Raw genomic sequence first — 12,124 nt, 5'->3', positions numbered from 1 at the left:
CTCGTGATCCGCCCGTCTCGGCCTCCCAAAGTGCTGGGATTACAGGCTTGAGCCACCGCGCCCGGCCCCAATCTGATGTCTTATGACGATTGAGAATAATAACTGGTAGGCAGAGGGTGTTATCTGAGTTCTAGATATGTATTTATCTCTGACAGTATGGGTCACCTGCAACAAGATCTGTGGTAGGCAGTAACACTTGGGATACTAGAGGCAAGCCAACCTGAAATTCAGCTTGTCGGAGACCATCTGGTGGGTAGAAGTTTTGCATTTTCAGAGTATATTGCTTAAGTTCCCCAGACCCTATCATCTGCCTTTAGCTTTCCCTATTGGCCAATTCAGGCCCTGGTCAGGTGTGGGTGGAGAGGTACACAAAGCTGGAAACAGCGTGCTGCCCGCCTTTCTCTCCTGCCTCCAGAGACACTTGCTGGCTGCCAGGGTCTGCATTGTCTTAGCCTCACGGGCATTTTCAGTCCTTGCTCTTCCCATCCTAGAGTTTCAAACACAGAGCAAGTCTGTGTTCTGCATCTCAACATGCTAAATCAGAACCTGGATTCCCTAAAATGTTGTCTCCTCTTTCTTCCTGCCCTCACTCATGCCATATCCGTCCTTCCCAGGTTAGATTTCTCATACTTTAATAACCTTCAGAAAAGGAATCCCATCACTTTTCTCTGCGGTGAGTCATCCACTGGTTTAAAGAAATTTTTTTTTTTTTAGTAGCAGAATGAGGTAACAGCCCTAGAAGACAAGCCTGGAGACCTGATCCTGGTCTCCAGGTCAGCCCAGAGTAGCTGGAATTTGTTGGGCCTTCTCAGTTTCCTCCTAAGTATTAGGGGCAGACAGAGTTAAGGCTACAGGCTGGCTAGCCCAAATGCAGACAGTGTCAAAGTTCTAGTGGCTGAGTACCATCAGAACTTGTCTTACTATTACCACTTATTTTCTAATTGGGTAGATAAAATTCACATGGTGCAAAGGAATTTGTTATACCTAGACAAAAATTCATGGGGACTTGAATAATCCATGGAAACCCTAATGGAGGATACTGAGGAGAATTTTAATCTCCAGCATCTAGCCAGAGCAATCTTATTAAAATGCAAATCTGATCATTTCACTCCCTTGTTTAAAACCATTCAATAGCTTACCAATGCATCTGTGATGCAAAAACTTGATCCCCAGGGTGCTGTTGGGTTAGGGCTCTGTCTGTCCCCTTTCTGCCTCACTGCAGTCTTTGCAAAGTCCCCTTCCCAGTTCTTAAAAGTGGCAGGTTTTGCATATGCTCTTTCCTCTACCTAGAATTTCTCCCATCCCTCCACACATCCCCAGCACACTGCCCGGTGGATTCCTTAGCTACCACTCCCTTGAAGAACCCTCCCCACCCGTAGCCTAGGCGGGGTCCCTGCTCTGTTCCAGCTTAACGCCTGTATTTTACTTTCACAACACTTAGTACGGTTGTTATTTATGTGATCACTTGTCTGTCTCCTCCTATGCTTCATAAGTTCTACCCAGACAGGCTCTGTGTCTGTTTTGCTTAGCACCTAGCAGTGTTTGGCCTATTGCAGGCACTTAATAAATATTTGCTGAATGAAAGAATACGTCCATCTTTCAGTGTAACAACTGCATCTTCCTTAGATCAGCATTCTCTTTACGGAGTGTGGGAACAGGTAAACATGGAAGATGGAGCTGGTATGGAGAGGGGTAGTGATGAGAGACAGTGGAAGATATAGGAGTAGTGTGCAAGTTAATGTCTGTTAAAAAAAAGTCAAGATAAGAGTATCCATGAGAGGAAATCCAAAGATTGAGGGGGGAGAAGCCAAAAGGAGTTAGAAAGAGGAGTACAGGAAGCAACACCACATTCTAACTTAATCATATAAACAAACCAAGCCTGTAAAATTGCAGTTATGCTACATATTTGTCAACTGACCTGATATTTCTTATGAACTTCTGGCAAATACTTTTGCTGTCTTTAATGTTACAATTGTATTTGCATGAAGTGTTTAGGTAGCTATTTAAAACAGCTATACTAGCCTGGGCAACATAGTGGGACCCCATCTCTATAAAAAATTTAAAAATTAGCCAAGTTTGATGACACACATCTGTAGTCCTAGCTACTAGAGAGGCTGAGGCAGGAGGATCACTTGAGCTGGGGAGTTCAAGGCTGCAGTGAGCTGTGACTGTGCCACTACACTCCACCCTGGGTGACAGAGCGAGACCCTGTCTCTAAAAGAATGAATGAATACATACTTACCTACCTACCTATAACCTGAAGAGGTATTGGTGAAATTACAATAGGCATTATAAACTGTGAGGAGAAGGATTTCAGGCTTCTTAGAAAAAGCCTAGCACTTGGCAGGTGCCCATCATTTGAATGACTGAATGAGTGGGTTTTATCTGGGAGGGAAAAGAGCAGGCTTAAAAAGAACTCTTTGGTAAATGCAAGAGCAAAAGAAAATCTCATTTGCTATACATTCTTTTAAGCCAGAAGGAGGAACACTCATATTGCTACCCTTTTTATTGCGTGTTCTCTAACAAATGGTGTTCCTCACACAAATTTGATATAGGAAGCGAAGCTGCTGGGTCTCAAAGAGCTTAATGCGAACAGTGTCATCAGGAGATGCCGCCTGCTAAACCCGTTCAGAAGGACGCTGTTGTACTTCCCTGTCTTCTTAGAACACTTTCCACTCTTGGAAAAGTTGATGTGCTAACTTAATTACTTTCATACTCTGAGTAATTAGCTTCATGAGAACTTGCCTCTCTTCCTGAGTTCATCCTACTTTGCTTTCCTGCTGACATGGAATCTTTTTGACTGCTTTGAACAGCAGGATGCTTACACTCTGGGGCTTTTAAATGTGGAAATCTGTGATAATTATGTACTTCTCTAGGACTGACTCAGCTCTTCAGGCAAAATCTTCATGCTTCATCTGAGAGGGGACAATAACATTAATGGGAATTAGCAAAGTTCTTCAGTTTCAACAGTCAGGTGTGGTATCTGGTGAAGAAAAACACATAAATAGTGTGTGAAAGTTGTGGCACAAGAGTGTGATTATTTTTCACAGCACCATCAGTCAGTAATTGGGCCTAGAGTGTGCAGCAGTGAAATCAGAACAAAGAAGTCAGTGTGTCCTAATTAATAGATAAAGTAATAATATCAAAGTCTCTTCCGTTATAAAGTCCACAGGACACATTATTTCACCCCAGTGCTTTTTGCTCATGTTAAAGAATGGCTCATTGTGGTAGAGTATGTAGAAAAGTATTGAATGCTTTTTTTACTCAAAAGTGGCGTTTTTGTCACTCTGTCACCTGAGCATAGTGTTATTGACCCCAATAGGAAATGAAAGACTTGAAGAGTACAGTTTTGTTTTGTTTTGTTTTGTTTTTTTCCTGAGACGGAGTTTCGCTCTTGCCCAGGCTGGAGTGCAATGGCACGATCTTGGCTCACCGCAACCTTTGCCTCCCAGGTTCAAGCGATTTTCCTGCCTCAGCCTCCCAAGTACCTAGGATTACAGGCATGCACCACCATGCCCGGCTAATTTTGTATTTTTGGTAGAGATGGAGTTTTTCCGTGTTGGTCAGCCTGCTCTTGAACTCTCCACCTCAGGTGATCCACCTGCCTCCGCCTCGTAAAGTGCTGGGATTACAGGCGTGAGCCACCGCGCCCAGCAGAAGACTACAGATTATACAGCCAAAATTTCAGTTGCTATCTGTGAATTTTTATTCTTCTCACTGTCTCTAGCACAGGCTGTCTCAGCCTCAGCGCTACTGACATTATGGGCTAGATAATTCTTTGTTGGGGGAGGGAGGGCCTGTCTTGTGCATGGCAGAATGTGTGCAGCAGCTCTGGCCTCTCTCTACACACTAGATTCCAGTAGCACCCCAAGCAGTGACAAGGATAAATATCTTCAGGCATTGCCAAATGTCTCTTCATGGGGCAAAATCACCTCCACGCCTCGTTCGGTTGGTTTAAAAGAAAAATTACCTCCAGTTGAGAATTACTGCAAGCAGGTTAGTACTCCCAGACTAGTCTCCTGTGATCTAATCTTCTTCCTGGTAAGTACGTTAATTTTTATGTCTTTCCAAACCACGTATTATTTGGACAGCAAGTTTAGTTTCACTGAAAGTTAAAATCATATAGTACTTTATGAATCTAGATGAATGATTGTTGAAATACCCGTAACTCCATTTCACTTTGTTAATGCAGAAGAATTGCAAGCAAATGTCTCACTGTTCTCGAGGCTGTAAATTGGGCCCCTCTCACAGAGCACTAAGTTTTATAGGAGATAAATATATAAATAAGGAGCAGACTTGCCATCAGTTTGTTGATTTCACCTTTTCTCTGAACACATGGGAATTTGGTCTGAACTTGGAGAGTTTTCTCTAATTGATGCCGTCACATTGGTGTTTGGTTACCCCAAATTGCAGACTGTGCAAACTTAGTTGGGAGAGAGAGGGAGGAAATGGACTCTGTGACCCTTGGTGTCTAGGAGTAAGTTTGCTCAGAGATGATGCCAACCTAAGACGACATGGAGCCCAGTGTTAGTTAGCAGTCCATCCACTTACCTTGAGACACTGGTATAATTCCTGGCAATGACAGCTGTCATGTAGCTGTTTGCTTCACTTCTGCCTTTAATTACTTTTCTATGCACCCCCTCCCCAGTAGACTGTGAGCCTTGCGAGAGCGGAGGCTTTGTCCCTTTTGTTCAGTGTTCCCAGCTCCTAGAACAGTACATGCTAAATAGTAAGTGAAGATCCACAGAAAACTAGAGAGATAGAGAGAGACAGAAAGTAGATACTAATTCATGTGCCTTTATTATCAATATCAATTATAAATGTAAGTTGAATGTGTGAATAAATGTTTTATTCAGTCTACACTGCCCCCTGGGTATTGTAACATTTTAACTGGTCCCATTGAATTTAGCCTCTTTCCCTACCTCAGTCTCACACACACACAATTGTCAAGACACTCTTTGTTGACGCCTTTTAGTCCCTAGTTTCAGTGGAAAAACTTGCCCTGCTCCAGGCTGTGAGATTGGTGGCCTCTACTCATCGTCTTCTCCTTGTCTAACCTTGGCATTCCTTCAGCAGCACCAACAGGTGCTGCCCTGGCCCTTCACCTTTTTACTCTGTCATTTACGTTGTCTTCAGAACTCATCTCTGGTTAACTTGGTTCTGTTCTGATCACTAGTTTACATACTTTCATACTGCACTGTGTTTTGGTTTTTCAGAGTGGGGTCAGGGTTGTTGTGTTTTGGATTTTTTTAGACTGAATCTTTCTCTGTCGCCCAGGCTGGAATACAGTGGTGCGATCTCGGTTCACTGCAACCTCCGCCTCTTAAGTTAAAGCGATTCTCCTGCATTCCGCCTCCCAAGTAGCTGGGATTACAGGCATGCACCACCATACCTGGCTAATTTTTGTATTTTTAGTAGAGACAGGGTTTCACCATGTTGGCCAGGCTGGTCTCAAACTCATGACCTCAAGTGAACTGCCTACCCTGGCCTCCCAAAGTGCTGGGATTACAGGCATGAGTCTCTGCTCCCTGCCTGCATTGTTGACATATGCCTTTGTAACTGGTCTCAATTAGTGTTATGTTAAGGGTGTTTGGTAGTCATCTCTCAGCTAGACTGTATCTTATTTTATTTCTTATAAATTTTTCCTCCTACTCCTTACACTGAATAGGACCATTTTCTGTACCCAGTTAAGCTTTCAATAAATGTTTATATAATGAAGGTAGAGGTGGTGCCAGGAGCAGTCTCCACCGCTGGATTTCCAGACATTCAAAAAATTCTTGTAAACACCAGGGACAGCCCTCCAATTCCAGAATATTTAGTTGGAAGCTGTTACTCTCAGGATTTCAGTTGCAGATATAGCCAGTGGAATTTTGACTGTGCGAAAGCAGGCATAGTTCTGTTAGTCCAAAAAGACTTTTAAAGCAGTTAACAGTCTCTTTATTAACCCAGGTAGAGTTTTTTTTTTAACTTTTTTTTTTTTTTTTAAGATGGAGTCTCGCTCTGTCGCCCAGGCTGGAGTGCAGTGGCGTGATCTTGGCTCACTGCAACTTCCACCTTCCTGGTTTAAGCAATTCCCCTGCCTTAGCCTCCTGAAAAACTGGGATTACAGGTGCACACCACCACGCCTGGCTAAATGTTTTGCGTTTTTAGTAGAGACCTAGTTTCACCATGTTGGCCAGACTGGTCTTGAACTCCTGACCTCAGGCAATCTGCCCACCTTGGCCTCCCAAAGTGCTGGGATTACAGGCGTGAGCCACCGCTGCCAGGCAAAAGTGTTGTTTTTATACTTCCTCTTCATCCTGAATAATTTAAGTTTTATTGTGACACTTTTCCAGTTAATCATTTAGCATCTTTCTCCTTTTTAAGATCTAGTCTTAATTTTTGAGAGGGAATGGGGGAAGTAACTGCAGTATCTGTTAGAATTCAGTGTAACGCCAAGTAAACAAGACCAAAACAAACAATATCTAAAACAAAATAGACCTTTGTATCTTTTTCACTTAAAAGTATAGAGGTAGGCTTTTCAGGAATGTTATAGTAGCTCTGATCCACAAAGTCCTTTGAGGCCCAAGTTCCTTCTGGTACATTGTTCCTCCACCCTAGATATGAACTCATGTTTCAAAGTTACACTAGTGTTCTAGTCATCACATCTGCATTCCAGGCAGCAGGACGGAGGAAGGCACAAATAAGAACATAGATGAAAGAATTATTTCTGTTTTTTTAATGGAGGTTCCTGGGGTATACTACATGACACTTCTGCTTATAGACTTTTATTTGCCCCCATTAGTGTGGAAGGAGGGGATGATGTATACTAAAGAACATCAAGCTGTCTTTGCCCCCATTCATTCACCTCCCAAATGAACTTTCTCAGTTTATTGCAATCAATTCCATTTGCCTTCCAAACAGTGACTTCTTGTAACATATTTTAAGACAAATGCCCAGGCCAGGTATAGTGGCTCATACCTGTAATCCCAGCATTTTGAGAGACTGAGGTGGGAGGGGCTTGAGGCCAGGAGTTCAAGACCAGCCTGAGCAAAATAGCAAGACCTCGTCTCTACTAAAAATAAAAAATAAAAATAAATAAATAAAAATTAAAATTGTCAGGCATGGTGCTACATACCTGTAGTTCCCAGCTACTCAGGAAGCTGAGGCAGGAGGATCACTTGAGCCCAGGGGATAGAGACTATAGTGAGCCATGATCGTACCACCACACTCTAGCCTGGGCAACAGAGTGGACCCTGTCTCAAAAAAAAAAAGGACAAATACCCATGTGTTGTAAAAATTATAAAATATAAAGAACAAAATAAAAATCACCTATAATTCCACAACCTAAAGATAACAAGTGAAATAGTATCATGTAAGAAATGTCCTTAACACTAATATTTAACAAACAACTTCTGTCTTCAGAGCATCAAGATGTTTTTCAAAGTTTATTCTCTTATACTGTTGGCCAGGCACAGTGGCTCACAGCTGTAATCTTAGCACTTTGGGAGGCCAAGGCAGGCAGATTACCTGAGGTCAGGAGTTTGAGATCAGCCTGGCCAATATAGTGAAGCCCCATCTGTACTAAAAATACAAAAATTAGCTGAGCATGGTGGCACGCGCCTGTAATCCCAGCTCCTCGGGAGGCTGAGGCAGGAGAATCCCTTGAACCAGGGAGGCGGAGGTTGCAGTGAGCCAAGATGGTGCCACTGTACTCTAGCAAGATTATTATGTTATACTATATATTCAGTTATTTATTCCTTCAGTAAACATTGTTAAACATCTCCTTTCTTCCCAGCATATTGATAGTTGGTGGGTGGTTGGGAGAGGAAGCAATTAAAAAAAAAAAATATATATATATATATATATGTATGTGTGTGTATATATATGTGTGTGTGTGTATATATATAATTGCAGTGTTCTCAGCTCACTGCAGCCTTCACCTCCCAGGTTCAAACGATTCTCCTGCCTTAGCCTGAGTAGCTGGGATTACAGGTGCCCGCCACTATGCTTGGGTAATTTTTTATAGTTTTAGTAGAGATGGGGTTTCACCATGTTGGCCAGGCTGGTCTCGAACTCCTGACCTTCAGATGATCCACCCTCCTTGGTCTCCCGAAGTGCTGGGATAACAGGCCTGAGCTAGCGCTCCCTGCCAAAAAAAAATTTTTTTAATTAAATTTTTTGCTGTCCGCATGCTTACAGTCTGGTACAAAAGACAAAAAAGTTCTTTGGTCTTGTTCAAGTTTGGAAATAAATCAGGGGCTCATAAATGCCTAATTTATGTTGATGTATGCAAACATACACTAGAAAGCAGGATATTAAAAAAATAATGACACTGGGTAGTTTTATTGTAGAATAATTTTTACCATGGACAATTGTTTGTGAAAATGACACCTTGAAAACACATCTCACTTTTTTACTTGCTGGAGAAGGAAGCTTGAATTACAAGTCTTTTGGGTAGCCTGGTTTGAGCAGTATTAGGAAATAAGCAAGCCTAACTTGGTTAAATTCTAACCTCTCCTGATTCCCAGAAGTCCAAAGTTCATTTGGGGGTAATTCAGCGTGATCCATGTCTTTTGTGATTTCTACAAGGTGAACTAAAGAAATAACTAAAGATGGACCAGTTAGGTTTTGGTAAAAACTGTGATATGTTTTGTTGTGTTTTAAATACTGATGTTGAGTCAGTTCATCTTTCCTACTGAAAATCCTTAAGTGGGAAAAGTAGCTATGTTAATAAATACATAGAAAAACTAGGAGTTACACCAAAATATTAACGCTTGCCACTAGATGGTAAGATCTGAGTGCCTTTTCTTACGTTCTTTAAATTATCTGTATATGGCTTTTTTTTTTTTTTTTTTACAAGCGTGTACTACTTTTGTATCTGGAAAAAAAGGTTTGTTTTTGTTTCATTTTTTAAGAAGCTTTCATCAGTGGCAAAGGCTCAGTTGAAATTAATGATAAAGGATAACTACTTGCCACGTGGCATGAGCCCAGGGCTGAGCAGAATCCTGCAGTGCTCTGAAACCAGTGAGTGCTGCTGGGACCCTGAGAATCCACAGAGAACAGTGGGGCTGATTGTGCCTCTGCACCTCCTCAGGTGACCGAGGGCTGAGCAGGAGAACACAGACTCTTTCATGAAGAAGTGACTCGTATAGGAAAAACAGAGCCTCTCTGTAGAGATGCTTGAAGTGCTAGCTTTATTTAAAAATCAACTGGCAAAACTGGAGTGAAGAACACACATTTTCAGAAGATCCCGGTTTCCTGTTTTCATTAAGAAAACAAGGAATGCGGAACGGCTGAGTGTGCTGGGGGTGGTGTCACTGCAGCCGGAGGGAGACTTCATTGGTGAAAACTCAGCCTATGGCATTTGTGCGTGGCTGGCTAAGTTTACACGAATGTTGAAACTTCCTTGTGGGGTGAGGATCGAGGACGTCTGAGGCTGGGTCCTGGTGAGCTGGGAGCGAGCTGGTGTGCGGTGCAGCGCGGGCCGGCAGAGAGCGCAGCGGGCGCCACCTGGTAGGTGAGCTGCGAGTGGCGTGGGGCGGTCACCGCTGGCCGAATCCCCGGGGGGCCTTGGGCGAGGGTGACCGGGAAGGCTGCGCGCTGCTTGGCCACTTTACTCGACCACAGCGACCCCACAGGTCTACAGGGGTCCAGCTTAGACTCACCGGCTCACACACACACATCCCGGGTGGGCCAGATTAGCCTGCCTGTCTGACACCCAAGCTGTAGTTTCTCTTTGTTTATGGAATTTCAGACAGTACTGGAAACAGGTCTGGCTGCATATTTTGAGTGATCACCTTCTCCATGTGGAGATGAAAGCTAAAAAGGAAAGAGAGAAAGACAGCTACATTCTATTAACATGAGCACTATGAACATGAGCATAAATTTCCAGGCACAGCGCCCCCGGCCAGCCCTCCCATTCTTAGGCTAGGGCATGACCGCTGCTGGGCACTTCTTTCACATAGAATTCACTTCCCACACGTGTTAGAATCAAACAGCTAGAACAATATAATATTGTTTTAAATTGGGACATAAAGAATATATGTCCTTTTTATTCCTCTGCTTGGCAAACATTTTTGTACTTTTCTTTCCAACATTTGAGAAGAAAGCGGGCAGATGGAGACAGAAGTGTTCTTCAGAGCATTCACACTGGCGGTGTAAATGTTCGGCAGTGCTGGGGGTTGGGAGGGCGGACAGCAACCAGGTTTGCTGGAAGTTCTTTCAAACTTGACAGCCGTCAAGTGGGTTTGTATACTCAGAAGAGGGCAAGGACACTGATGGCTTACATTTTCACTCATTGCTTTTGGGTTCTTTCCATAGCTCTAAAAATGCACGGCTTGTTAGTGTGGCTCTGGGAAAACACAACACATGACTTGATCCTACAATTTAAACAAATAAAAATGACCTTGCTTTTAAATTTGAAATGCATAGCCCAGGTCAGCGACAAGGTCTGTGCTTTGAAAGGTTCTTGTGTTTCCTCTTTTAAATGTCTGGTTTGGCCTTAAGTAGTATTTACTGAATGCCACATGACCCAGTGGTTGGAGTATGTAGGTTTTGCCCTTATCTTCATTCTTTGCATCTGTTTGAACTCATCACAATACAAAACAAGGTGTTCCTGGGATAGGGAATGTTTTGTCCAAAAGAAGTCAACACGGAGAAAACTTTTCCTATAGTTAAGACAGGGTTTGGTTTTGTTTTTAAATGAGGAGAGAAACTGAGAAGTGGAAGACACGAAATAGAGTTGAAGTCTTTCTTCTGTGTGCCTGTACCCTTGCTGCCAGAGTTAATCACTAAATATCCCATGCCCCAGCTTTCTCAGCCAGGGAGGTGTCAAGGCAAATTGTAATCCTGTGGAGGTAGTCAGGAGCTGAGTGCCCTTGGCCTCCATTTAGAAAGGCAGCCCAGTCTGCAAAAGACAGGGGCAAGGACATCTCATCCCAGGCCTCCTGGTTCTGCTGCTGACTTTATCTGTCTGCTGCTGACTTTTGGTTTTTTTGTGTGCCTCAGATAACACTTTGAAAAACAGGAATCTTAATGTCTGCTGTCTATATTCAAAGAGACTTTAGATGACCAATGAAATTATCTACTAGACAATGCTTTCATGTCTTTTTTTTTTTTTTTGAGACAGAGTTTTTGCTCTGTTGCCCAGGCTGGAGTGCAATGGCGCGATCTCGGCTTACTGCAACCTCCACCTCCTGGATTCAAGTGATTCTCCCGCCTCAGCCTCCTGAGCAACTGGGATTACAGGCACCTGCCACCATGCCCAGCCAATTTTTGTATTTTTAGTAGAGACGAGGTTTTACCACGTGTTGGCCAGGCTGGTCTCAAACTCTTGATCTCAGGTGATCCACCCACCTTGGCCTCCCAAAGGGCTAGGATTATAGGAGTGAGCCACCATGCCCGGCCTTTCGTGTCTTTTATAATGAATTCTTTTAAAAATAGTAAGGACTTACTGTGTGCTTGACTCGTTGAAATCATTATCTCTGAGTACTGATGGACATAAAGATGGAAAAAGATGGAAATAGTAGACATTTTAGACTACAAAAGTAGGGAAGGAGGGGAGTGAGGGTTGAAAAATTACCTATTGGGTACAGTGTTCACTATTTGGGTGATGTATACACTAGAAGCTCAAAGCTCATCATTACACAATAGATCCATGTAACAAGCCTGCACATGCACTCCCTGAATCTAAGATAAAATTTTAAAAAATAATACAATCATTATCTCATTACATTGTTTTAAGCCTGTGAGTTAAATATTTGCATCTCCGTTTTTACTCAGGGAGAAACTGAAGTTCAGAGAGGTTTATTAACTTGCTTACCCAGGCCAGGTGCAGTGACTCATGCCCGTAATCCCAGCAGTTTGGGAGGCCGGGGAGGGTGGATCACCTAAGGTCAGGAGTTCCAGACCAGCCTGGCCAACATGGTGAAACCCTGTCTCTACTAAAAATGTAAAAATTAGCCAGGCATGGTGGTGTGCCTCTATAATCCCAGCAACTCAGGAGGCTGAGATAGGAGAGAATTGCTTGATCCCGGGAGGCGGAGGCTACAGTGAGCCGAGATCGCGCCATTGCAACTCCAGCCTGGGTGACAGAGTGACCTGTCTCAAAAAAAAAAAAAAACTTGCTTACCCAGTTGTTGTA

At 43.2% G+C, this 12,124-nt stretch overlaps 1 protein-coding gene across 15 annotated transcripts in view; it reads left to right on the top strand.

Moving 5' to 3' along the window:
• Window positions 1–12,124, top strand: part of KANK1 (KN motif and ankyrin repeat domains 1) — a 240,089-nt gene that overhangs the window by 192,529 nt on the left and 35,436 nt on the right. For 2 of the 15 annotated variants that reach the window (XM_025359378.1, XM_025359372.1), the window contains exon 1: window positions 8,923–9,495. The exons of 9 other annotated variants lie outside the window; for them this stretch is intronic. The gene's annotated coding sequence lies outside the window, so the exon portion shown is untranslated. Of the gene's footprint in view, window positions 1–8,922; window positions 9,500–12,124 lie in introns of those variants that run through there. 4 more of the 15 variants (XM_025359379.1, XM_025359373.1, XM_025359370.1 and 1 more) reach the window with 3 other exon arrangements.

The sequence above is a fragment of the Theropithecus gelada genome, chromosome 15 (assembly GCF_003255815.1).
Source record: "Theropithecus gelada isolate Dixy chromosome 15, Tgel_1.0, whole genome shotgun sequence".
Classification (NCBI taxonomy): Eukaryota; Metazoa; Chordata; class Mammalia; order Primates; family Cercopithecidae; genus Theropithecus; species Theropithecus gelada.
This window is presented reverse-complemented; position numbering and strand designations above follow the sequence as displayed.